The sequence below is a fragment of the Phyllobates terribilis genome, unplaced genomic scaffold (genome assembly GCF_046119375.1).
Source record: "Phyllobates terribilis strain yellow unplaced genomic scaffold, ASM4611937v1 Scaffold_737__1_contigs__length_740118, whole genome shotgun sequence".
Lineage (NCBI taxonomy): Eukaryota > Metazoa > Chordata > Amphibia > Anura > Dendrobatidae > Phyllobates > Phyllobates terribilis.
Window position 1 is genome coordinate 268,006 of NW_027363497.1, and position 25,112 is coordinate 293,117.

The window sequence follows — 25,112 nt, forward strand, 5'->3', positions numbered from 1 at the left end:
CTGAAGGTGGCTGCTGCTGTGCGCAGGTATATAAAGGCTCAGAGCCTATTATGACACGCGCAGCCAGCGTTCCATTGCCACATTCCGTCTACTGCAGGCGGGATACCTGGATGGCTGAATGTCACTGAGAAGCTCACAGAGACCGCCATAAGCAACAGTTTAAAAGAATGCCACAGACTAATCAACCAAACTTTTTGGGTTGGTTTCTCTTTTATAGTCTGCAGGCATTAAATGAAAGAAGTCAGTGTTCCAGCAGAGGGAGACAACGTTTCAGAAAAGGCATTGTAGCAAACCAAAAAAGAAATTTTAAGCGCAGCAGAGTAACCAGCTCACATACCTGTTAGCTCAGGTGAGTTTAAAAGGCTGCTGTTGATAACAAGGGCATTTGCTAAATAGATGGTGTGTGTGCAACAATATACTGAAAGGTCAATTATATTGTGCAGCTTATCTCACCACCTGTAGTTATTTAGGTGAAAGCTCCAAAATGCTTGCCTAATATGTCTGTTTATCCAAAAGGAAGTATAGAGGGAGAGCTAGATAGATAGCATTGCATTACATTACATGGCAATGCAATGCACAGTTGCTGAAGTTGAACCAAAATGAGCTTGTCATCTGGCTTCTGCAACTTTTAACATGAAAAATCCAATGAGGAGAAGAAAAGCAAAGCCAAAGAGTCCATCCCAAAATCCGACAAACAAGCCAAATGAACAAAAAGCATTGAATTCAATTCTTTCTGATTTTAGAAACTGCATTAAAGAAGGGGTGCACCGGTCCTGGAGATACTGCAATACCAGGTCAATGCGTGGAGTGGACAGAGCAAGCTCTTTTTCCATCTCCCTGTTCTAAAAATCCATTTAATATATGGTCCCCAGATAGGGGACGTATCAGATATTAAACTGATAAGAACAGATACTACACTTGATCTTAGCCAAAAGGCCGAGAAGCGATAACCAGAATTGGTTTCCGACTACGGTGCCACCCAAGGATTCTGAAAAGTCCATTTGTGGAGATGGCCACCTGGACTCCCGTTAAGAAGACATGCTGTCAACCTCTAGATCCCTCACATGCCTGCACTTTTCGGCTTGCTGCTGCTGCAATCCACGCGTTTTAGATCTGCATAACTCCACCTCTTTTAGCACAGTACCCTCAACCCCCGGCTGTTCCCACCCGCCTCAACACCGTTGGAAGGGAGGAGAACCAATTAAGGCGGGGGGGGGTGGAACGAGCAGCTGTCTACCCTTAGCAGGAGGGTTGCTGATTAATTACCTCTCCTGCTGCTGCTGCTGCTGCTGGCTGTCCAGCAGCAGACTGAAGGTGGCTGCTGCTGTGCGCAGGTATATAAAGGCTCAGAGCCTATTATGACACGCGCAGCCAGCGTTCCATTGCCACATTCCGTCTACTGCAGGCGGGATACCTGGATGGCTGAATGTCACTGAGAAGCTCACAGAGACCGCCATAAGCAACAGTTTAAAAGAATGCCACAGACTAATCAACCCAACTTTTTGGGTTGGTTTCTCTTTTATAGTCTGCAGGCATTAAATGAAAGAAGTCAGTGTTCCAGCAGAGGGAGACAACGTTTCAGAAAAGGCATTGTAGCAAACCAAAAAAGAAATTTTAAGCGCAGCAGAGTAACCAGCTCACATACCTGTTAGCTCAGGTGAGTTTAAAAGGCTGCTGTTGATAACAAGGGCATTTGCTAAATAGATGGTGTGTGTGCAACAATATACTGAAAGGTCAATTATATTGTGCAGCTTATCTCACCACCTGTAGTTATTTAGGTGAAAGCTCCAAAATGCTTGCCTAATATGTCTGTTTATCCAAAAGGAAGTATAGAGGGAGAGCTAGATAGATAGCATTGCATTACATTACATGGCAATGCAATGCACAGTTGCTGAAGTTGAACCAAAATGAGCTTGTCATCTGGCTTCTGCAACTTTTAACATGAAAAATCCAATGAGGAGAAGAAAAGCAAAGCCAAAGAGTCCATCCCAAAATCCGACAATCAAGCCAAATGAACAAAAAGCATTGAATTCAATTCTTTCTGATTTTAGAAACTGCATTAAAGAAGGGGTGCACCGGTCCTGGAGATACTGCAATACCAGGTCAATGCGTGGAGTGGACAGAGCAAGCTCTTTTTCCATCTCCCTGTTCTAAAAATCCATTTAATATATGGTCCCCAGATAGGAGACGTATCAGATATTAAACTGATAAGAACAGATACTACACTTGATCTTAGCCAAAAGGCCGAGAAGCGATAACCAGAATTGGTTTCCGACTACGGTGCCACCCAAGGATTCTGAAAAGTCCATTTGTGGAGATGGCCACCTGGACTCCCGTTAAGAAGACATGCTGTCAACCTCTAGATCCCTCACATGCCTGCACTTTTCGGCTTGCTGCTGCTGCAATCCACGCGTTTTAGATCTGCATAACTCCACCTCTTTTAGCACAGTACCCTCAACCCCCGGCTGTTCCCACCCGCCTCAACACCGTTGGAAGGGAGGAGAACCAATTAAGGCGGGGGGGGGGGTGGAACGAGCAGCTGTCTACCCTTAGCAGGAGGGTTGCTGATTAATTACCTCTCCTGCTGCTGCTGCTGCTGCTGGCTGTCCAGCAGCAGACTGAAGGTGGCTGCTGCTGTGCGCAGGTATATAAAGGCTCAGAGCCTATTATGACACGCGCAGCCAGCGTTCCATTGCCACATTCCGTCTACTGCAGGCGGGATACCTGGATGGCTGAATGTCACTGAGAAGCTCACAGAGACCGCCATAAGCAACAGTTTAAAAGAATGCCACAGACTAATCAACCAAACTTTTTGGGTTGGTTTCTCTTTTATAGTCTGCAGGCATTAAATGAAAGAAGTCAGTGTTCCAGCAGAGGGAGACAACGTTTCAGAAAAGGCATTGTAGCAAACCAAAAAAGAAATTTTAAGCGCAGCAGAGTAACCAGCTCACATACCTGTTAGCTCAGGTGAGTTTAAAAGGCTGCTGTTGATAACAAGGGCATTTGCTAAATAGATGGTGTGTGTGCAACAATATACTGAAAGGTCAATTATATTGTGCAGCTTATCTCACCACCTGTAGTTATTTAGGTGAAAGCTCCAAAATGCTTGCCTAATATGTCTGTTTATCCAAAAGGAAGTATAGAGGGAGAGCTAGATAGATAGCATTGCATTACATTACATGGCAATGCAATGCACAGTTGCTGAAGTTGAACCAAAATGAGCTTGTCATCTGGCTTCTGCAACTTTTAACATGAAAAATCCAATGAGGAGAAGAAAAGCAAAGCCAAAGAGTCCATCCCAAAATCCGACAAACAAGCCAAATGAACAAAAAGCATTGAATTCAATTCTTTCTGATTTTAGAAACTGCATTAAAGAAGGGGTGCACCGGTCCTGGAGATACTGCAATACCAGGTCAATGCGTGGAGTGGACAGAGCAAGCTCTTTTTCCATCTCCCTGTTCTAAAAATCCATTTAATATATGGTCCCCAGATAGGGGACGTATCAGATATTAAACTGATAAGAACAGATACTACACTTGATCTTAGCCAAAAGGCCGAGAAGCGATAACCAGAATTGGTTTCCGACTACGGTGCCACCCAAGGATTCTGAAAAGTCCATTTGTGGAGATGGCCACCTGGACTCCCGTTAAGAAGACATGCTGTCAACCTCTAGATCCCTCACATGCCTGCACTTTTCGGCTTGCTGCTGCTGCAATCCACGCGTTTTAGATCTGCATAACTCCACCTCTTTTAGCACAGTACCCTCAACCCCCGGCTGTTCCCACCCGCCTCAACACCGTTGGAAGGGAGGAGAACCAATTAAGGCGGGGGGGGGGGTGGAACGAGCAGCTGTCTACCCTTAGCAGGAGGGTTGCTGATTAATTACCTCTCCTGCTGCTGCTGCTGCTGCTGGCTGTCCAGCAGCAGACTGAAGGTGGCTGCTGCTGTGCGCAGGTATATAAAGGCTCAGAGCCTATTATGACACGCGCAGCCAGCGTTCCATTGCCACATTCCGTCTACTGCAGGCGGGATACCTGGATGGCTGAATGTCACTGAGAAGCTCACAGAGACCGCCATAAGCAACAGTTTAAAAGAATGCCACAGACTAATCAACCAAACTTTTTGGGTTGGTTTCTCTTTTATAGTCTGCAGGCATTAAATGAAAGAAGTCAGTGTTCCAGCAGAGGGAGACAACGTTTCAGAAAAGGCATTGTAGCAAACCAAAAAAGAAATTTTAAGCGCAGCAGAGTAACCAGCTCACATACCTGTTAGCTCAGGTGAGTTTAAAAGGCTGCTGTTGATAACAAGGGCATTTGCTAAATAGATGGTGTGTGTGCAACAATATACTGAAAGGTCAATTATATTGTGCAGCTTATCTCACCACCTGTAGTTATTTAGGTGAAAGCTCCAAAATGCTTGCCTAATATGTCTGTTTATCCAAAAGGAAGTATAGAGGGAGAGCTAGATAGATAGCATTGCATTACATTACATGGCAATGCAATGCACAGTTGCTGAAGTTGAACCAAAATGAGCTTGTCATCTGGCTTCTGCAACTTTTAACATGAAAAATCCAATGAGAAGAAGAAAAGCAAAGCCAAAGAGTCCATCCCAAAATCCGACAAACAAGCCAAATGAACAAAAAGCATTGAATTCAATTCTTTCTGATTTTAGAAACTGCATTAAAGAAGGGGTGCACCGGTCCTGGAGATACTGCAATACCAGGTCAATGCGTGGAGTGGACAGAGCAAGCTCTTTTTCCATCTCCCTGTTCTAAAAATCCATTTAATATATGGTCCCCAGATAGGGGACGTATCAGATATTAAACTGATAAGAACAGATACTACACTTGATCTTAGCCAAAAGGCTGAGAAGCGATAACCAGAATTGGTTTCCGACTACGGTGCCACCCAAGGATTCTGAAAAGTCCATTTGTGGAGATGGCCACCTGGACTCCCGTTAAGAAGACATGCTGTCAACCTCTAGATCCCTCACATGCCTGCACTTTTCGGCTTGCTGCTGCTGCAATCCACGCGTTTTAGATCTGCATAACTCCACCTCTTTTAGCACAGTACCCTCAACCCCCGGCTGTTCCCACCCGCCTCAACACCGTTGGAAGGGAGGAGAACCAATTAAGGCGGGGGGGTGGAACGAGCAGCTGTCTACCCTTAGCAGGAGGGTTGCTGATTAATTACCTCTCCTGCTGCTGCTGCTGCTGCTGGCTGTCCAGCAGCAGACTGAAGGTGGCTGCTGCTGTGCGCAGGTATATAAAGGCTCAGAGCCTATTATGACACGCGCAGCCAGCGTTCCATTGCCACATTCCGTCTACTGCAGGCGGGATACCTGGATGGCTGAATGTCACTGAGAAGCTCACAGAGACCGCCATAAGCAACAGTTTAAAAGAATGCCACAGACTAATCAACCAAACTTTTTGGGTTGGTTTCTCTTTTATAGTCTGCAGGCATTAAATGAAAGAAGTCAGTGTTCCAGCAGAGGGAGACAACGTTTCAGAAAAGGCATTGTAGCAAACCAAAAAAGAAATTTTAAGCGCAGCAGAGTAACCAGCTCACATACCTGTTAGCTCAGGTGAGTTTAAAAGGCTGCTGTTGATAACAAGGGCATTTGCTAAATAGATGGTGTGTGTGCAACAATATACTGAAAGGTCAATTATATTGTGCAGCTTATCTCACCACCTGTAGTTATTTAGGTGAAAGCTCCAAAATGCTTGCCTAATATGTCTGTTTATCCAAAAGGAAGTATAGAGGGAGAGCTAGATAGATAGCATTGCATTACATTACATGGCAATGCAACGCACAGTTGCTGAAGTTGAACCAAAATGAGCTTGTCATCTGGCTTCTGCAACTTTTAACATGAAAAATCCAATGAGGAGAAGAAAAGCAAAGCCAAAGAGTCCATCCCAAAATCCGACAAACAAGCCAAATGAACAAAAAGCATTGAATTCAATTCTTTCTGATTTTAGAAACTGCATTAAAGAAGGGGTGCACCGGTCCTGGAGATACTGCAATACCAGGTCAATGCGTGGAGTGGACAGAGCAAGCTCTTTTTCCATCTCCCTGTTCTAAAAATCCATTTAATATATGGTCCCCAGATAGGGGACGTATCAGATATTAAACTGATAAGAACAGATACTACACTTGATCTTAGCCAAAAGGCCGAGAAGCGATAACCAGAATTGGTTTCCGACTACGGTGCCACCCAAGGATTCTGAAAAGTCCATTTGTGGAGATGGCCACCTGGACTCCCGTTAAGAAGACATGCTGTCAACCTCTAGATCCCTCACATGCCTGCACTTTTCGGCTTGCTGCTGCTGCAATCCACGCGTTTTAGATCTGCATAACTCCACCTCTTTTAGCACAGTACCCTCAACCCCCGGCTGTTCCCACCCGCCTCAACACCGTTGGAAGGGAGGAGAACCAATTAAGGCGGGGGGGGGTGGAACGAGCAGCTGTCTACCCTTAGCAGGAGGGTTGCTGATTAATTACCTCTCCTGCTGCTGCTGCTGCTGCTGGCTGTCCAGCAGCAGACTGAAGGTGGCTGCTGCTGTGCGCAGGTATATAAATGCTCAGAGCCTATTATGACACGCGCAGCCAGCGTTCCATTGCCACATTCCGTCTACTGCAGGCGGGATACCTGGATGGCTGAATGTCACTGAGAAGCTCACAGAGACCGCCATAAGCAACAGTTTAAAAGAATGCCACAGACTAATCAACCAAACTTTTTGGGTTGGTTTCTCTTTTATAGTCTGCAGGCATTAAATGAAAGAAGTCAGTGTTCCAGCAGAGGGAGACAACGTTTCAGAAAAGGCATTGTAGCAAACCAAAAAAGAAATTTTAAGCGCAGCAGAGTAACCAGCTCACATACCTGTTAGCTCAGGTGAGTTTAAAAGGCTGCTGTTGATAACAAGGGCATTTGCTAAATAGATGGTGTGTGTGCAACAATATACTGAAAGGTCAATTATATTGTGCAGCTTATCTCACCACCTGTAGTTATTTAGGTGAAAGCTCCAAAATGCTTGCCTAATATGTCTGTTTATCCAAAAGGAAGTATAGAGGGAGAGCTAGATAGATAGCATTGCATTACATTACATGGCAATGCAATGCACAGTTGCTGAAGTTGAACCAAAATGAGCTTGTCATCTGGCTTCTGCAACTTTTAACATGAAAAATCCAATGAGGAGAAGAAAAGCAAAGCCAAAGTGTCCATCCCAAAATCCGACAAACAAGCCAAATGAACAAAAAGCATTGAATTCAATTCTTTCTGATTTTAGAAACTGCATTAAAGAAGGGGTGCACCGGTCCTGGAGATACTGCAATACCAGGTCAATGCGTGGAGTGGACAGAGCAAGCTCTTTTTCCATCTCCCTGTTCTAAAAATCCATTTAATATATGGTCCCCAGATAGGGGACGTATCAGATATTAAACTGATAAGAACAGATACTACACTTGATCTTAGCCAAAAGGCCGAGAAGCGATAACCAGAATTGGTTTCCGACTACGGTGCCACCCAAGGATTCTGAAAAGTCCATTTGTGGAGATGGCCACCTGGACTCCCGTTAAGAAGACATGCTGTCAACCTCTAGATCCCTCACATGCCTGCACTTTTCGGCTTGCTGCTGCTGCAATCCACGCGTTTTAGATCTGCATAACTCCACCTCTTTTAGCACAGTACCCTCAACCCCCGGCTGTTCCCACCCGCCTCAACACCGTTGGAAGGGAGGAGAACCAATTAAGGCGGGGGGGGGTGGGGGGGTGGAACGAGCAGCTGTCTACCCTTAGCAGGAGGGTTGCTGATTAATTACCTCTCCTGCTGCTGCTGCTGCTGCTGGCTGTCCAGCAGCAGACTGAAGGTGGCTGCTGCTGTGCGCAGGTATATAAAGGCTCAGAGCCTATTATGACACGCGCAGCCAGCGTTCCATTGCCACATTCCGTCTACTGCAGGCGGGATACCTGGATGGCTGAATGTCACTGAGAAGCTCACAGAGACCGCCATAAGCAACAGTTTAAAAGAATGCCACAGACTAATCAACCCAACTTTTTGGGTTGGTTTCTCTTTTATAGTCTGCAGGCATTAAATGAAAGAAGTCAGTGTTCCAGCAGAGGGAGACAACGTTTCAGAAAAGGCATTGTAGCAAACCAAAAAAGAAATTTTAAGCGCAGCAGAGTAACCAGCTCACATACCTGTTAGCTCAGGTGAGTTTAAAAGGCTGCTGTTGATAACAAGGGCATTTGCTAAATAGATGGTGTGTGTGCAACAATATACTGAAAGGTCAATTATATTGTGCAGCTTATCTCACCACCTGTAGTTATTTAGGTGAAAGCTCCAAAATGCTTGCCTAATATGTCTGTTTATCCAAAAGGAAGTATAGAGGGAGAGCTAGATAGATAGCATTGCATTACATTACATGGCAATGCAATGCACAGTTGCTGAAGTTGAACCAAAATGAGCTTGTCATTTGGCTTCTGCAACTTTTAACATGAAAAATCCAATGAGGAGAAGAAAAGCAAAGCCAAAGAGTCCATCCCAAAATCCGACAAACAAGCCAAATGAACAAAAAGCATTGAATTCAATTCTTTCTGATTTTAGAAACTGCATTAAAGAAGGGGTGCACCGGTCCTGGAGATACTGCAATACCAGGTCAATGCGTGGAGTGGACAGAGCAAGCTCTTTTTCCATCTCCCTGTTCTATAAATCCATTTAATATATGGTCCCCAGATAGGGGACGTATCAGATATTAAACTGATAAGAACAGATACTACACTTGATCTTAGCCAAAAGGCCGAGAAGCGATAACCAGAATTGGTTTCCGACTACGGTGCCACCCAAGGATTCTGAAAAGTCCATTTGTGGAGATGGCCACCTGGACTCCCGTTAAGAAGACATGCTGTCAACCTCTAGATCCCTCACATGCCTGCACTTTTCGGCTTGCTGCTGCTGCAATCCACGCGTTTTAGATCTGCATAACTCCACCTCTTTTAGCACAGTACCCTCAACCCCCGGCTGTTCCCACCCGCCTCAACACCGTTGGAAGGGAGGAGAACCAATTAAGGCGGGGGGGGTGGGGGGGTGGAACGAGCAGCTGTCTACCCTTAGCAGGAGGGTTGCTGATTAATTACCTCTCCTGCTGCTGCTGCTGCTGGCTGTCCAGCAGCAGACTGAAGGTGGCTGCTGCTGTGCGCAGGTATATAAAGGCTCAGAGCCTATTATGACACGCGCAGCCAGCGTTCCATTGCCACATTCCGTCTACTGCAGGCGGGATACCTGGATGGCTGAATGTCACTGAGAAGCTCACAGAGACCGCCATAAGCAACAGTTTAAAAGAATGCCACAGACTAATCAACCAAACTTTTTGGGTTGGTTTCTCTTTTATAGTCTGCAGGCATTAAATGAAAGAAGTCAGTGTTCCAGCAGAGGGAGACAACGTTTCAGAAAAGGCATTGTAGCAAACCAAAAAAGAAATTTTAAGCGCAGCAGAGTAACCAGCTCACATACCTGTTAGCTCAGGTGAGTTTAAAAGGCTGCTGTTGATAACAAGGGCATTTGCTAAATAGATGGTGTGTGTGCAACAATATACTGAAAGGTCAATTATATTGTGCAGCTTATCTCACCACCTGTAGTTATTTAGGTGAAAGCTCCAAAATGCTTGCCTAATATGTCTGTTTATCCAAAAGGAAGTATAGAGGGAGAGCTAGATAGATAGCATTGCATTACATTACATGGCAATGCAATGCACAGTTGCTGAAGTTGAACCAAAATGAGCTTGTCATCTGGCTTCTGCAACTTTTAACATGAAAAATCCAATGAGGAGAAGAAAAGCAAAGCCAAAGAGTCCATCCCAAAATCCGACAAACAAGCCAAATGAACAAAAAGCATTGAATTCAATTCTTTCTGACTTTAGAAACTGCATTAAAGAAGGGGTGCACCGGTCCTGGAGATACTGCAATACCAGGTAAATGCGTGGAGTGGACAGAGCAAGCTCTTTTTCCATCTCCCTGTTCTAAAAATCCATTTAATATATGGTCCCCAGATAGGGGACGTATCAGATATTAAACTGATAAGAACAGATACTACACTTGATCTTAGCCAAAAGGCCGAGAAGCGATAACCAGAATTGGTTTCCGACTACGGTGCCACCCAAGGATTCTGAAAAGTCCATTTGTGGAGATGGCCACCTGGACTCCCGTTAAGAAGACATGCTGTCAACCTCTAGATCCCTCACATGCCTGCACTTTTCGGCTTGCTGCTGCTGCAATCCACGCGTTTTAGATCTGCATAACTCCACCTCTTTTAGCACAGTACCCTCAACCCCCGGCTGTTCCCACCCGCCTCAACACCGTTGGAAGGGAGGAGAACCAATTAAGGCGGGGGGGGGGGTGGAACGAGCAGCTGTCTACCCTTAGCAGGAGGGTTGCTGATTAATTACCTCTCCTGCTGCTGCTGCTGCTGCTGGCTGTCCAGCAGCAGACTGAAGGTGGCTGCTGCTGTGCGCAGGTATATAAAGGCTCAGAGCCTATTATGACACGCGCAGCCAGCGTTCCATTGCCACATTCCGTCTACTGCAGGCGGGATACCTGGATGGCTGAATGTCACTGAGAAGCTCACAGAGACCGCCATAAGCAACAGTTTAAAAGAATGCCACAGACTAATCAACCAAACTTTTTGGGTTGGTTTCTCTTTTATAGTCTGCAGGCATTAAATGAAAGAAGTCAGTGTTCCAGCAGAGGGAGACAACGTTTCAGAAAAGGCATTGTAGCAAACCAAAAAAGAAATTTTAAGCGCAGCAGAGTAACCAGCTCACATACCTGTTAGCTCAGGTGAGTTTAAAAGGCTGCTGTTGATAACAAGGGCATTTGCTAAATAGATGGTGTGTGTGCAACAATATACTGAAAGGTCAATTATATTGTGCAGCTTATCTCACCACCTGTAGTTATTTAGGTGAAAGCTCCAAAATGCTTGCCTAATATGTCTGTTTATCCAAAAGGAAGTATAGAGGGAGAGCTAGATAGATAGCATTGCATTACATTACATGGCAATGCAATGCACAGTTGCTGAAGTTGAACCAAAATGAGCTTGTCATCTGGCTTCTGCAACTTTTAACATGAAAAATCCAATGAGGAGAAGAAAAGCAAAGCCAAAGAGTCCATCCCAAAATCCGACAAACAAGCCAAATGAACAAAAAGCATTGAATTCAATTCTTTCTGATTTTAGAAACTGCATTAAAGAAGGGGTGCACCGGTCCTGGAGATACTGCAATACCAGGTCAATGCGTGGAGTGGACAGAGCAAGCTCTTTTTCCATCTCCCTGTTCTAAAAATCCATTTAATATATGGTCCCCAGATAGGGGACGTATCAGATATTAAACTGATAAGAACAGATACTACACTTGATCTTAGCCAAAAGGCCGAGAAGCGATAACCAGAATTGGTTTCCGACTACGGTGCCACCCAAGGATTCTGAAAAGTCCATTTGTGGAGATGGCCACCTGGACTCCCGTTAAGAAGACATGCTGTCAACCTCTAGATCCCTCACATGCCTGCACTTTTCGGCTTGCTGCTGCTGCAATCCACGCGTTTTAGATCTGCATAACTCCACCTCTTTTAGCACAGTACCCTCAACCCCCGGCTGTTCCCACCCGCCTCAACACCGTTGGAAGGGAGGAGAACCAATTAAGGCGGGGGGGGGGGGGTGGTGGAACGAGCAGCTGTCTACCCTTAGCAGGAGGGTTGCTGATTAATTACCTCTCCTGCTGATGCTGCTGCTGCTGCTGGCTGTCCAGCAGCAGACTGAAGGTGGCTGCTGCTGTGCGCAGGTATATAAAGGCTCAGAGCCTATTATGACACGCGCAGCCAGCGTTCCATTGCCACATTCCGTCTACTGCAGGCGGGATACCTGGATGGCTGAATGTCACTGAGAAGCTCACAGAGACCGCCATAAGCAACAGTTTAAAAGAATGCCACAGACTAATCAACCAAACTTTTTGGGTTGGTTTCTCTTTTATAGTCTGCAGGCATTAAATGAAAGAAGTCAGTGTTCCAGCAGAGGGAGACAACGTTTCAGAAAAGGCATTGTAGCAAACCAAAAAAGAAATTTTAAGCGCAGCAGAGTAACCAGCTCACATACCTGTTAGCTCAGGTGAGTTTAAAAGGCTGCTGTTGATAACAAGGGCATTTGCTAAATAGATGGTGTGTGTGCAACAATATACTGAAAGGTCAATTATATTGTGCAGCTTATCTCACCACCTGTAGTTATTTAGGTGAAAGCTCCAAAATGCTTGCCTAATATGTCTGTTTATCCAAAAGGAAGTATAGAGGGAGAGCTAGATAGATAGCATTGCATTACATTACATGGCAATGCAATGCACAGTTGCTGAAGTTGAACCAAAATGAGCTTGTCATCTGGCTTCTGCAACTTTTAACATGAAAAATCCAATGAGGAGAAGAAAAGCAAAGCCAAAGAGTCCATCCCAAAATCCGACAAACAAGCCAAATGAACAAAAAGCATTGAATTCAATTCTTTCTGATTTTAGAAACTGCATTAAAGAAGGGGTGCACCGGTCCTGGAGATACTGCAATACCAGGTCAATGCGTGGAGTGGACAGAGCAAGCTCTTTTTCGATCTCCCTGTTCTAAAAATCCATTTAATATATGGTCCCCAGATAGGGGACGTATCAGATATTAAACTGATAAGAACAGATTTTTTTTTTTTTTTAATTTGGCTATCCCCTGCAGAGGGATAAAACCGTTTATTAAAACTTTAACAAATTACAAGCATAATTACACAAATACCAAACGTTAAAAGACAAATGAAATTTACAAAACAAAAAAATACAAAGATTTTAAATAATTAGGTTCCATTGGTCAACAAGCCATTTTTTGGAAATATGTACATTCTTCTTTTTGTCAATTAAATAATAAGTATACATTTCACATAAACATAAACTTAAAACATCATTCACTGATAAAACATCTTGTTTAAAAATAGCAATGTTGCGCGCTTTCCAGAGAGATGACTTGGCGCAGTTCACTGTCTTCCAAGCCATTGTGTACTGGTCCATTGTGGGGCATTCCATAAGTCCGTATAGCACAGTTTTATATGTAAAGTCCTTGAGGTCTGCCACCCTTTCCAGTAGGGGGAGCAGTCTTCTCCAGAAATCCTTTGCAAAATTACATGTCCATAATAGATGTTCCACCGTTTCCTCGTCTTGGCATCCGGTTCTTGGGCAGATGGCAGACCTCACAAATCCTCTTCTGTATTGGAATGCCCGGCAAGGAAGACAGCGGTGCATGCAACTCCAAGCCAGATCTCTCTGTTCATTAAAAAGATAAAAAACGTTAATCATTTTCCAGATAGACATAGATTTGTCATCATCATATCTGTCAACATTACATATTTCCTCACTTTTACGTATTTCTTTAATTAGTTTCTTACTATTTCTTAATTCCTCTATTTTCTTAGTCCCTAAATTAAAATCGGACACTATTTTCCTTAAAATCTCATAATGCGTCGACAAATTAAAAGCATGGGGCACAGATATATTAACTTCATACCATCCAAACTTTCTCATAAAAAATCCTGTATTAAAACGCATAAAAAAGGACCAATAGTGATTCTTAAAAAGGGCATTAAAACAGTAAACGAACAGATGGATTAAAAGAAACCTATTAAAATCTGGAAAATCTTTACCACCTTTTACTTTTGATTTCATCACGATTTCTCTTTTCAGCTTTTCCATTTTTGAGTTCCAAAAGAAGGTAAAGCAGGTTTTGGTTATCTTTTTTAAAACATTAACAGGCGGGGGGAAAACCATGCTAAGATACAATAAAAGAGGTAAAATCACCATCTTTAAAACCAATACTTTACCCTCCATTGTAAGTCTCCTCATGTTCCACATACATATTTTCGTATTTACTTTCTGTGTAACAGTTTCCCAACTATTATAACCATCATTATTTTCAGTGAATGATATACCTAAAATGGAAATGGATTCGGAGACATTAATTGGTACATCACGTAAAATCATCCCCCCAACACTTAAAATGTTACACTTATTAAAATTGATTTTAAAACCAGAAGCTAGGCAAAAGGATTGCACTTGATGGAGAGTGGCCGTAAGTGATGGTGCATCTGTACACAAGACCGCCACGTCATCCATGTAGCCTACAACCTTGGCCTCCAAACCACCGCTTCCAGGCAGAGGGACACCGCATATCTGTTTATTTTGGCGTATTGCACATAACATTGGTTCCAGTGCACAGATAAACAGTAGGGGGGACAGAGGGCATCCCTGTTTCACCCCTGACCGTAAAAATACCTCTTGTGTCTTAAAACCATTCACTAAAATCTTACTTGTACAATCCTTGTAAAATGCTTTAAGCGATAGTAAAAACCCTTCTGGTATGCCCATTTTCTCTAAAACTTTAAAAAGATAAAAGTGTGAGACACGGTCAAATGCTTTTTCAAAATCAATAGATAAAATCGCCATTTTCCCCTTTCTGTCTTTCACATCCTCAATACAGTCTTTCACTAAATTCAGATTGTCCCATATACTGCGCCCCGGCACCCCACACACTTGATTAGAATGAATAACTTTGCTGATGACTTCTTTTAGACGATTTGCACAAATTTTAGCCATTATTTTATAGTCACAATTTAAAAGTGTTATTGGTCTCCAGTTTTCTAATTTTGATTTATCACCTTTTTTGTATAGGAGGGAGACTTCACCTTTCTTCCAGGAATTTAATAAAACCTTATTATTAAAAACCTCAGTAAACAAATAAAACAAATCATCTTTTAAAATATCATAAAAACATACATAAAATTCTATTGGGATGCCATCAGGACCAGGGACCTTTCCAGTTTTAAAACTTTTAATAGTTTTTAACACTTCTTGTTCCGTTAAAACTTGGGATAAAAACTCTTGGGATGCGGGATCTAAAACAGCTGTTAGTCCTTGCAGCGAATCATCCATTAATTTATTATCTATATTTTTTCCATTAAAAAGATTAGAAAAAAAAACCTCAACTTTACCCAGCATATTTTTTATATTATTCTCACCATCTATATGGTCAATTATCACTTTTTCTTTTTTATTTTTCCTAAAAAAATATCTGGAACACTTTTCATTTTCTTCTATATGTTGTACTCTAGAACGAAAAATTATCTCTTTTCCTTTTTGTTCTAGCCATTTTGAAATCTCTTCTTTTAAGTTTGAAATATCAACTTGTACATCTATCCCATTGTCTCTGAGCTTAAATAATGTTTGTAGGCGGGTATTTAAAATTCTATATTCTTCATATTTTTCTTTGGCTCTACATATACTCTTTTTAATAAAAAAGTCTTTTATTTTTACTTTCATTCTATCCCACCATACACTCATAGTCTCATTTGTTTTTTTCCCTTTTCTACATTTCCTATAAAACTCAATAAAATCTGATAAAATCTGCGGGTCAGTTAAAAGGGATACGTTCATTTTCCAGCTTTTCTTACCACATTTTTTGTTGTCATTTACTTTTATGGTAAAGGATAAAAGTTTATGGTCTGAAAATATATTAGTTAAAACTTCACATTTGGCAGGTATTGTTTTATCTGAACCAAAAATAAAATCAATCCTAGAGCTACAATTAGCATTGCTCCAAGTGAAACCGGCGTCCTCTGGGCTGTCACTATGACACTCTTTATATATGTCTATCAATTTAGCATCTTTGACTATATCATGTAGCATACCTGAGGTTTTATCGTAGTTCCTGCTTACAGAGCTGGAGCGCCGGTTTTCACCTTTTAAAACACAATTAAAATCCCCTGCTAAGATAAAAGGTTCAGAGTTATTAATAAATAATGGTAAAAGATCAAGCATTTCGGCTCTTTCATTTTTCTCTGGGGATCCATAAAAATTTAAAAACTGCCATCTAATACCATCAATAAAAGCTTTCACTAATAAAATATGACCTGGTAAAATTTCCTGAATAAAATCAATTAAAACGTTCCCTTTAAAAAGTATGGCTACACCCGCTGATCCTGCAGCATTCGATCCGGACCAGACAGATGGCCCACACTTCCACTCATCTTTATATTTTTGATATGACATTTCATGTGGGATATTACATTCTTGCAGAAAAAATACAGATGCAGTAAAACACGTAAAAAAATTAAAAAGAGCAGTTCTTCTCGTGTTAGATTTTATGCCTCTCACGTTGAGGGAAATACCTTTGAGTTCAGCCATCATTAGAAAATGTAGAAATTTTACTTAGGTAACTAAGAGCAACGGATTTACCTGTCCGATGAACCTGATCAGACCACTGGGCTTGCGCCTCCCTCCTCATCTGATAGTATCGTCACGAGAGTCTCCGTGGAGGAGGAAAGATTACCACATTTATATAAACCCGACGCTACACTGGCATAGCTCGGAGGGCTGGCTGGCAGAACCCGCTGGGTCTCCATTGGCTGGCCATGCAGTTCCTCATCAGGTGGGTCCCCGAGGGGTTCCGCCGCCCCTGTTTGACCTGTAGAAGGTCGTCCTATAGGAGGAGGTTGCGCACAAGGCAGAGCCTCTGACTCTTCAGAGGCAGCAAGATCCCGGTCCCCACCTGTAGCAGCGGAGACCGAAACCCCTGAGGGTCCAGCGTCCACGTCCCCTTCTGGAGAAGTGTCCATCTGTTCACCTCCTGCTGCCTCCTCCGAACCACCCTTTTTCTTTTTCTTAGGACCCACCTTTATCCACTCAGCGCCCTCAGCACTAGGAGACCCAGACTGGGCATGGGCTTCTGTGTCGGCCTTTTGCCGGTCCCTTTTGACCTTACCAGTAGTGCCCTTCTGCTCCTTCTCAGCCCTCCTTTTGGACTCCCGCAGGTCCTGCAGCCAGGTTTTGGGATTTGGTATTTTACCTGTCATAGACTCTGGAGACACTTCACTATTTGGTACGCCCTTATTATCTCCAGAGGCTCCAGGTTGTTGTTCCTCCTCCTGAGGGGTGGTCTGATCTTTTGGTCCTTGGTCGGACGTCTTGGACTTCCCCTTTTGCTCATCTTCCCGAAATCTGTGAGGGCAAGAAAAATAAAAGTGACCTGGAGTCTGGCAAAAACTGCATTTCTTTTCCTTAGGGCATTCTTTTGTCTCATGTTCTTCACTAGCACAATTTCTACATGATACATGACAGTTTTCTTTTGAATGACCATAGCGCCCACAATTTCTGCAATATACTGGCATCCCAGAAAAGAAGAAATCCCCATTTGTTTGCCCAATTTTGAAACGGGCAGGGGGGAGCCGTATACCACCTGGTGTATTTGGATCTCTTGTACACTTCACAAGGAATTTCCACTTAGATGTCCATATGTTATATTCGTTTAATATCTTCCCAATACATTTAACACTTTTAAAATAAATTGCTAGAAATGACATTACTTCTGGAGCAGAAACAAAGGGCGAAAATATTTTTACAATAACCAGTCTTACCTCATCCAGGACGTGCTCAACAATTTGTATCCCTTTCAAAACAGGACTATTTTCAACTTTTTTTAACTTTTCTAGTACATCTCTAAAAATACCTTCTCCGGTGAATGTGATGTCATAGTCACCTCTTCTGGGATAATCCTGGATGGAGAGAATTTCATTCCTTTGTACGCCAAGAAGGTTCCTGAGCACGTCCTGGACTACATACCCTAATTTCCTCATATCCGAGCCACCCGCCGTGAAGTGAACTCGGATAGAGTTTTTTAGCCTCGCATAAAGAGGCACGAGGTTAGGGTCAACCTCCATGGAAAAACGCAACAAGGTTGCAAATTGCAGCCGCTTGCAATCTGCGCTCCCAGTGTTCTTGCAGCGAAAAACACCTGGAAGCTGGGGGATCGCAACTCGTTACCCTGGGACTAAGCCCTCTCCCTAATAGCAGCAAGCAGGTTAAGTCCACCAAAGTGGACGATCCTGCCAGGCCAAGGAGAGGGGTACCCGAGTGCCCTTCAACCACAATCTCCTGCAATAAAGCACTTGATCGTAGCCAAAAGGCCGAGAAGCGATAACCAGAATTGGTTTCCGACTACGGTGCCACCCAAGGATTCTGAAAAGTCCATTTGTGGAGATGGCCACCTGGACTCCCGTTAAGAAGACATGCTGTCAACCTCTAGATCCCTCACATGCCTGCACTTTTCGGCTTGCTGCTGCTGCAATCCACGCGTTTTAGATCTGCATAACTCCACCTCTTTTAGCACAGTACCCTCAACCCCCGGCTGTTCCCACCCGCCTCAACACCGTTGGAAGGGAGGAGAACCAATTAAGGCGGGGGGGGGGTGGAACGAGCAGCTGTCTACCCTTAGCAGGAGGGTTGCTGATTAATTACCTCTCCTGCTGCTGCTGCTGCTGCTGGCTGTCCAGCAGCAGACTGAAGGTGGCTGCTGCTGTGCGCAGGTATATAAAGGCTCAGAGCCTATTATGACACGCGCAGCCAGCGTTCCATTGCCACATTCCGTCTACTGCAGGCGGGATACCTGGATGGCTGAATGTCACTGAGAAGCTCACAGAGACCGCCATAAGCAACAGTTTAAAAGAATGCCACAGACTAATCAACCAAACTTTTTGGGTTGGTTTCTCTTTTATAGTCTGCAGGCATTAAATGAAAGAAGTCAGTGTTCCAGCAGAGGGAGACAACGTTTCAGAAAAGGCATTGTAGCAAACCAAAAAAGAAATTTTAAGCGCAGCAGAGTAACCAGCTCACATACCTGTTAGCTCAGGTGAGTTTAAAAGGCTGCTGTTGATAACAAGGGCATTTGCTAAATAGATGGTGTGTGTGCAACAATATACTGAAAGGTCAATTATATTGTGCAGCTTATCTCACCACCTGTAGTTATTTAGGTGAAAGCTCCAAAATGCTTGCCTAATATGTCTGTTTATCCAAAAGGAAGTATAGAGGGAGAGCTAGATAGATAGCATTGCATTACATTACATGGCAATGCAATGCACAGTTGCTGAAGTTGAACCAAAATGAGCTTGTCATCTGGCTTCTGCAACTTTTAACATGAAAAATCCAATGAGGAGAAGAAAAGCAAAGCCAAAGAGTCCATCCCAAAATCCGACAAACAAGCCAAATGAACAAAAAGCATTGAATTCAATTCTTTCTGATTTTAGAAACTGCATTAAAGAAGGGGTGCACCGGTCCTGGAGATACTGCAATACCAGGTCAATGCGTGGAGTGGACAGAGCAAGCTCTTTTTCCATCTCCCTGTTCTAAAAATCCATTTAATATATGGTCCCCAGATAGGGGACGTATCAGATATTAAACTGATAAGAACAGATACTACACTTGATCTTAGCCAAAAGGCCGAGAAGCGATAACCAGAATTGGTTTCCGACTACGGTGCCACCCAAGGATTCTGAAAAGTCCATTTGTGGAGATGGCCACCTGGACTCCCGTTAAGAAGACATGCTGTCAACCTCTAGATCCCTCACATGCCTGCACTTTTCGGCTTGCTGCTGCTGCAATCCACGCGTTTTAGATCTGCATAACTCCACCTCTTTTAGCACAGTACCCTCAACCCCCGGCTGTTCCCACCCGCCTCAACACCGTTGGAAGGGAGGAGAACCAATTAAGGCGGGGGGGGGGGTGGAACGAGCAGCTGTCTACCCTTAGCAGGAGGGTTGCTGATTAATTACCTCTCCTGCTGCTGCTGCTGCTGCTGGCTGTCCAGCAGCAGACTGAAGGTGGCTGCTGCTGTGCGCAGGTATATAAAGGCTCAGAGCCTATTATGACACGCGCAGCCAGCGTTCCATTGCCACATTCCGTCTACTGCAGGCGGGATACCTGGATGGCTGAATGTCACTGAGAAGCTCACAGAGACCGCCATAAGCAACAGTTTAAAAGAATGCCACAGACTAATCAACCAAACTTTTTGGGTTGGTTTCTCTTTTATAGTCTGCAGGCATTAAATGAAAGAAGTCAGTGTTCCAGCAGAGGGAGACAACGTTTCAGAAAAGGCATTGTAGCAAACCAAAAAAGAAATTTTAAGCGCAGCAGAGTAACCAGCTCACATACCTGTTAGCTCAGGTGAGTTTAAAAGGCTGCTGTTGATAACAAGGGCATTTGCTAAATAGATGGTGTGTGTGCAACAATATACTGAAAGGTCAATTATATTGTGCAGCTTATCTCACCACCTGTAGTTATTTAGGTGAAAGCTCCAAAATGCTTGCCTAATATGTCTGTTTATCCAAAAGGAAGTATAGAGGGAGAGCTAGATAGATAGCATTGCATTACATTACATGGCAATGCAATGCACAGTTGCTGAAGTTGAACCAAAATGAGCTTGTCATCTGGCTTCTGCAACTTTTAACATGAAAAATCCAATGAGGAGAAGAAAAGCAAAGCCAAAGAGTCCATCCCAAAATCCGACAAACAAGCCAAATGAACAAAAAGCATTGAATTCAATTCTTTCTGATTTTAGAAACTGCATTAAAGAAGGGGTGCACCGGTCCTGGAGATACTGCAATACCAGGTCAATGCGTGGAGTGGACAGAGCAAGCTCTTTTTCCATCTCCCTGTTCTAAAAATCCATTTAATATATGGTCCCCAGATAGGGGACGTATCAGATATTAAACTGATAAGAACAGATACTACACTTGATCTTAGCCAAAAGGCCGAGAAGCGATAACCAGAATTGGTTTCCGACTACGGTGCCACCCAAGGATTCTGAAAAGTCCATTTGTGGAGATGGCCACCTGGACTCCCGTTAAGAAGACATGCTGTCAACCTCTAGATCCCTCACATGCCTGCACTTTTCGGCTTGCTGCTGCTGCAATCCACGCGTTTTAGATCTGCATAACTCCACCTCTTTTAGCACAGTACCCTCAACCCCCGGCTGTTCCCACCCGCCTCAACACCGTTGGAAGGGAGGAGAACCAATTAAGGCGGGGGGGGGGGGGTGGAACGAGCAGCTGTCTACCCTTAGCAGGAGGGTTGCTGATTAATTACCTCTCCTGCTGCTGCTGCTGCTGGCTGTCCAGCAGCAGACTGAAGGTGGCTGCTGCTGTGCGCAGGTATATAAAGGCTCAGAGCCTATTATGACACGCGCAGCCAGCGTTCCATTGCCACATTCCGTCTACTGCAGGCGGGATACCTGGATGGCTGAATGTCACTGAGAAGCTCACAGAGACCGCCATAAGCAACAGTTTAAAAGAATGCCACAGACTAATCAACCAAACTTTTTGGGTTGGTTTCTCTTTTATAGTCTGCAGGCATTAAATGAAAGAAGTCAGTGTTCCAGCAGAGGGAGACAACGTTTCAGAAAAGGCATTGTAGCAAACCAAAAAAGAAATTTTAAGCGCAGCAGAGTAACCAGCTCACATACCTGTTAGCTCAGGTGAGTTTAAAAGGCTGCTGTTGATAACAAGGGCATTTGCTAAATAGATGGTGTGTGTGCAACAATATACTGAAAGGTCAATTATATTGTGCAGCTTATCTCACCACCTGTAGTTATTTAGGTGAAAGCTCCAAAATGCTTGCCTAATATGTCTGTTTATCCAAAAGGAAGTATAGAGGGAGAGCTAGATAGATAGCATTGCATTACATTACATGGCAATGCAATGCACAGTTGCTGAAGTTGAACCAAAATGAGCTTGTCATCTGGCTTCTGCAACTTTTAACATGAAAAATCCAATGAGGAGAAGAAAAGCAAAGCCAAAGAGTCCATCCCAAAATCCGACAAACAAGCCAAATGAACAAAAAGCATTGAATTCAATTCTTTCTGATTTTAGAAACTGCATTAAAGAAGGGGTGCACCGGTCCTGGAGATACTGCAATACCAGGTCAATGCGTGGAGTGGACAGAGCAAGCTCTTTTTCCATCTCCCTGTTCTAAAAATCCATTTAATATATGGTCCCCAGATAGGGGACGTATCAGATATTAAACTGATAAGAACAGATACTACACTTGATCTTAGCCAAAAGGCCGAGAAGCGATAACCAGAATTGGTTTCCGACTACGGTGCCACCCAAGGATTCTGAAAAGTCCATTTGTGGAGATGGCCACCTGGACTCCCGTTAAGAAGACATGCTGTCAACCTCTAGATCCCTCACATGCCTGCACTTTTCGGCTTGCTGCTGCTGCAATCCACGCGTTTTAGATCTGCATAACTCCACCTCTTTTAGCACAGTACCCTCAACCCCCGGCTGTTCCCACCCGCCTCAACACCGTTGGAAGGGAGGAGAACCAATTAAGGCGGGGGGGGGGGTGGAACGAGCAGCTGTCTACCCTTAGCAGGAGGGTTGCTGATTAATTACCTCTCCTGCTGCTGCTGCTGCTGCTGGCTGTCCAGCAGCAGACTGAAGGTGGCTGCTGCTGTGCGCAGGTATATAAAGGCTCAGAGCCTATTATGACACGCGCAGCCAGCGTTCCATTGCCACATTCCGTCTACTGCAGGCGGGATACCTGGATGGCTGAATGTCACTGAGAAGCTCACAGAGACCGCCATAAGCAACAGTTTAAAAGAATGCCACAGACTAATCAACCAAACTTTTTGGGTTGGTTTCTCTTTTATAGTCTGCAGGCATTAAATGAAAGAAGTCAGTGTTCCAGCAGAGGGAGACAATGTTTCAGAAAAGGCATTGTAGCAAACCAAAAAAGAAATTTTAAGCGCAGCAAAGTAACCAGCTCACATACCTGTTAGCTCAGGTGAGTTTAAAAGGCTGCTGTTGATAACAAGGGCATTTGCTAAATAGATGGTGTGTGTGCAACAATATACTGAAAGGTCAATTATATTGTGCAGCTTATCTCACCACCTGTAGTTATTTAGGTGAAAGCTCCAAAATGCTTGCCTAATATGTCTGTTTATCCAAAAGGAAGTATAGAGGGAGAGCTAGATAGATAGCATTGCATTACATTACATGGCAATGCAATGCACAGTTGCTGAAGTTGAACCAAAATGAGCTTGTCATCTGGCTTCTGCAACTTTTAACATGAAAAATCCAATGAGGAGAAGAAAAGCAAAGCCAAAGAGTCCATCCCATAATCCGACAAACAAGCCAAATGAACAAAAAGCATTGAATTCAATTCTTTCTGATTTTAGAAACTGCATTAAAGAAGGGGTGCACCGGTCCTGGAGATACTGCAATACCAGGTCAATGCGTGGAGTGGACAGAGCAAGCTCTTTTTCCATCTCCCTGTTCTAAAAATCCATTTAATATATGGTCCCCAGATAGGGGACGTATCAGATATTAAACTGATAAGAACAGATACTACACTTGATCTTAGCCAAAAGGCCGAGAAGCGATAACCAGAATTGGTTTCCGACTACGGTGCCACCCAAGGATTCTGAAAAGTCCATTTGTGGAGATGGCCACCTGGACTCCCGTTAAGAAGACATGCTGTCAACCTCTAGATCCCTCACATGCCTGCACTTTTCGGCTTGCTGCTGCTGCAATCCACGCGTTTTAGATCTGCATAACTCCACCTCTTTTAGCACAGTACCCTCAACCCCCGGCTGTTCCCACCCGCCTCAACACCGTTGGAAGGGAGGAGAACCAATTAAGGCGGGGGGGGGGGGGGGGGGTGGAACGAGCAGCTGTCTACCCTTAGCAGGAGGGTTGCTGATTAATTACCTCTCCTGCTGCTGCTGCTGCTGGCTGTCCAGCAGCAGACTGAAGGTGGCTGCTGCTGTGCGCAGGTATATAAAGGCTCAGAGCCTATTATGACACGCGCAGCCAGCGTTCCATTGCCACATTCCGTCTACTGCAGGCGGGATACCTGGATGGCTGAATGTCACTGAGAAGCTCACAGAGACCGCCATAAGCAACAGTTTAAAAGAATGCCACAGACTAATCAACCAAACTTTTTGGGTTGGTTTCTCTTTTATAGTCTGCAGGCATTAAATGAAAGAAGTCAGTGTTCCAGCAGAGGGAGACAACGTTTCAGAAAAGGCATTGTAGCAAACCAAAAAAGAAATTTTAAGCGCAGCAGAGTAACCAGCTCACATACCTGTTAGCTCAGGTGAGTTTAAAAGGCTGCTGTTGATAACAAGGGCATTTGCTAAATAGATGGTGTGTGTGCAACAATATACTGAAAGGTCAATTATATTGTGCAGCTTATCTCACCACCTGTAGTTATTTAGGTGAAAGCTCCAAAATGCTTGCCTAATATGTCTGTTTATCCAAAAGGAAGTATAGAGGGAGAGCTAGATAGATAGCATTGCATTACATTACATGGCAATGCAATGCACAGTTGCTGAAGTTGAACCAAAATGAGCTTGTCATCTGGCTTCTGCAACTTTTAACATGAAAAATCCAATGAGGAGAAGAAAAGCAAAGCCAAAGAGTCCATCCCAAAATCCGACAAACAAGCCAAATGAACAAAAAGCATTGAATTCAATTCTTTCTGATTTTAGAAACTGCATTAAAGAAGGGGTGCACCGGTCCTGGAGATACTGCAATACCAGGTCAATGCGTGGAGTGGACAGAGCAAGCTCTTTTTCCATCTCCCTGTTCTAAAAATCCATTTAATATATGGTCCCCAGATAGGGGACGTATCAGATATTAAACTGATAAGAACAGATACTACACTTGATCTTAGCCAAAAGGCCGAGAAGCGATAACCAGAATTGGTTTCCGACTACGGTGCCACCCAAGGATTCTGAAAAGTCCATTTGTGGAGATGGCCACCTGGACTCCCGTTAAGAAGACATGCTGTCAACCTCTAGATCCCTCACATGCCTGCACTTTTCGGCTTGCTGCTGCTGCAATCCACGCGTTTTAGATCTGCATAACTCCATCTCTTTTAGCACAGTACCCTCAACCCCCGGCTGTTCCCACCCGCCTCAACACCGTTGGAAGGGAGGAGAACCAATTAAGGCGGGGGGGGGGGTGGAACGAGCAGCTGTCTACCCTTAGCAGGAGGGTTGCTGATTAATTACCTCTCCTGCTGCTGCTGCTGCTGCTGGCTGTCCAGCAGCAGACTGAAGGTGGCTGCTGCTGTGCGCAGGTATATAAAGGCTCAGAGCCTATTATGACACGCGCAGCCAGCGTTCCATTGCCACATTCCGTCTACTGCAGGCGGGATACCTGGATGGCTGAATGTCACTGAGAAGCTCACAGAGACCGCCATAAGCAACAGTTTAAAAGAATGCCAC

General features: G+C 44.0%; 15 non-coding genes across 15 annotated transcripts; all 15 read right to left on the reverse strand.

The window, feature by feature from the left end:
* Positions 1-757: 757 nt before the first annotated feature.
* On the reverse strand, positions 758-948 carry LOC141238109 (U2 spliceosomal RNA). The gene has a single exon (XR_012303604.1). It is a non-coding gene; the product is annotated as a U2 spliceosomal RNA (small nuclear RNA).
* A 1,117-nt stretch (positions 949-2,065) lies between these two features.
* On the reverse strand, positions 2,066-2,256 carry LOC141238429 (U2 spliceosomal RNA). The gene has a single exon (XR_012303915.1). It is a non-coding gene; the product is annotated as a U2 spliceosomal RNA (small nuclear RNA).
* Positions 2,257-3,375: 1,119 nt separating this feature from the next.
* LOC141238110 (U2 spliceosomal RNA) lies at positions 3,376-3,566 on the reverse strand. Its single transcript, XR_012303605.1, has one exon. It is a non-coding gene; the product is annotated as a U2 spliceosomal RNA (small nuclear RNA).
* Positions 3,567-4,685: 1,119 nt separating this feature from the next.
* On the reverse strand, positions 4,686-4,876 carry LOC141238405 (U2 spliceosomal RNA). The gene has a single exon (XR_012303892.1). It is a non-coding gene; the product is annotated as a U2 spliceosomal RNA (small nuclear RNA).
* Positions 4,877-5,991: 1,115 nt separating this feature from the next.
* LOC141238112 (U2 spliceosomal RNA) lies at positions 5,992-6,182 on the reverse strand. Its single transcript, XR_012303607.1, has one exon. It is a non-coding gene; the product is annotated as a U2 spliceosomal RNA (small nuclear RNA).
* Positions 6,183-7,299: 1,117 nt separating this feature from the next.
* On the reverse strand, positions 7,300-7,490 carry LOC141238114 (U2 spliceosomal RNA). The gene has a single exon (XR_012303608.1). It is a non-coding gene; the product is annotated as a U2 spliceosomal RNA (small nuclear RNA).
* A 1,125-nt stretch (positions 7,491-8,615) lies between these two features.
* Positions 8,616-8,806, reverse strand: LOC141238423 (U2 spliceosomal RNA). The gene has a single exon (XR_012303909.1). It is a non-coding gene; the product is annotated as a U2 spliceosomal RNA (small nuclear RNA).
* A 1,121-nt stretch (positions 8,807-9,927) lies between these two features.
* Positions 9,928-10,118, reverse strand: LOC141238443 (U2 spliceosomal RNA). Its single transcript, XR_012303928.1, has one exon. It is a non-coding gene; the product is annotated as a U2 spliceosomal RNA (small nuclear RNA).
* A 1,119-nt stretch (positions 10,119-11,237) lies between these two features.
* Positions 11,238-11,428, reverse strand: LOC141238115 (U2 spliceosomal RNA). Its single transcript, XR_012303609.1, has one exon. It is a non-coding gene; the product is annotated as a U2 spliceosomal RNA (small nuclear RNA).
* Positions 11,429-12,555: 1,127 nt separating this feature from the next.
* On the reverse strand, positions 12,556-12,749 carry LOC141237973 (U2 spliceosomal RNA). The gene has a single exon (XR_012303489.1). It is a non-coding gene; the product is annotated as a U2 spliceosomal RNA (small nuclear RNA).
* Positions 12,750-19,142: 6,393 nt separating this feature from the next.
* On the reverse strand, positions 19,143-19,333 carry LOC141238116 (U2 spliceosomal RNA). Its single transcript, XR_012303610.1, has one exon. It is a non-coding gene; the product is annotated as a U2 spliceosomal RNA (small nuclear RNA).
* Positions 19,334-20,452: 1,119 nt separating this feature from the next.
* LOC141238117 (U2 spliceosomal RNA) lies at positions 20,453-20,643 on the reverse strand. Its single transcript, XR_012303611.1, has one exon. It is a non-coding gene; the product is annotated as a U2 spliceosomal RNA (small nuclear RNA).
* Positions 20,644-21,761: 1,118 nt separating this feature from the next.
* LOC141238118 (U2 spliceosomal RNA) lies at positions 21,762-21,952 on the reverse strand. The gene has a single exon (XR_012303612.1). It is a non-coding gene; the product is annotated as a U2 spliceosomal RNA (small nuclear RNA).
* Positions 21,953-23,071: 1,119 nt separating this feature from the next.
* Positions 23,072-23,262, reverse strand: LOC141238119 (U2 spliceosomal RNA). Its single transcript, XR_012303613.1, has one exon. It is a non-coding gene; the product is annotated as a U2 spliceosomal RNA (small nuclear RNA).
* A 1,123-nt stretch (positions 23,263-24,385) lies between these two features.
* Positions 24,386-24,576, reverse strand: LOC141238120 (U2 spliceosomal RNA). Its single transcript, XR_012303614.1, has one exon. It is a non-coding gene; the product is annotated as a U2 spliceosomal RNA (small nuclear RNA).
* Positions 24,577-25,112: the final 536 nt, after the last annotated feature.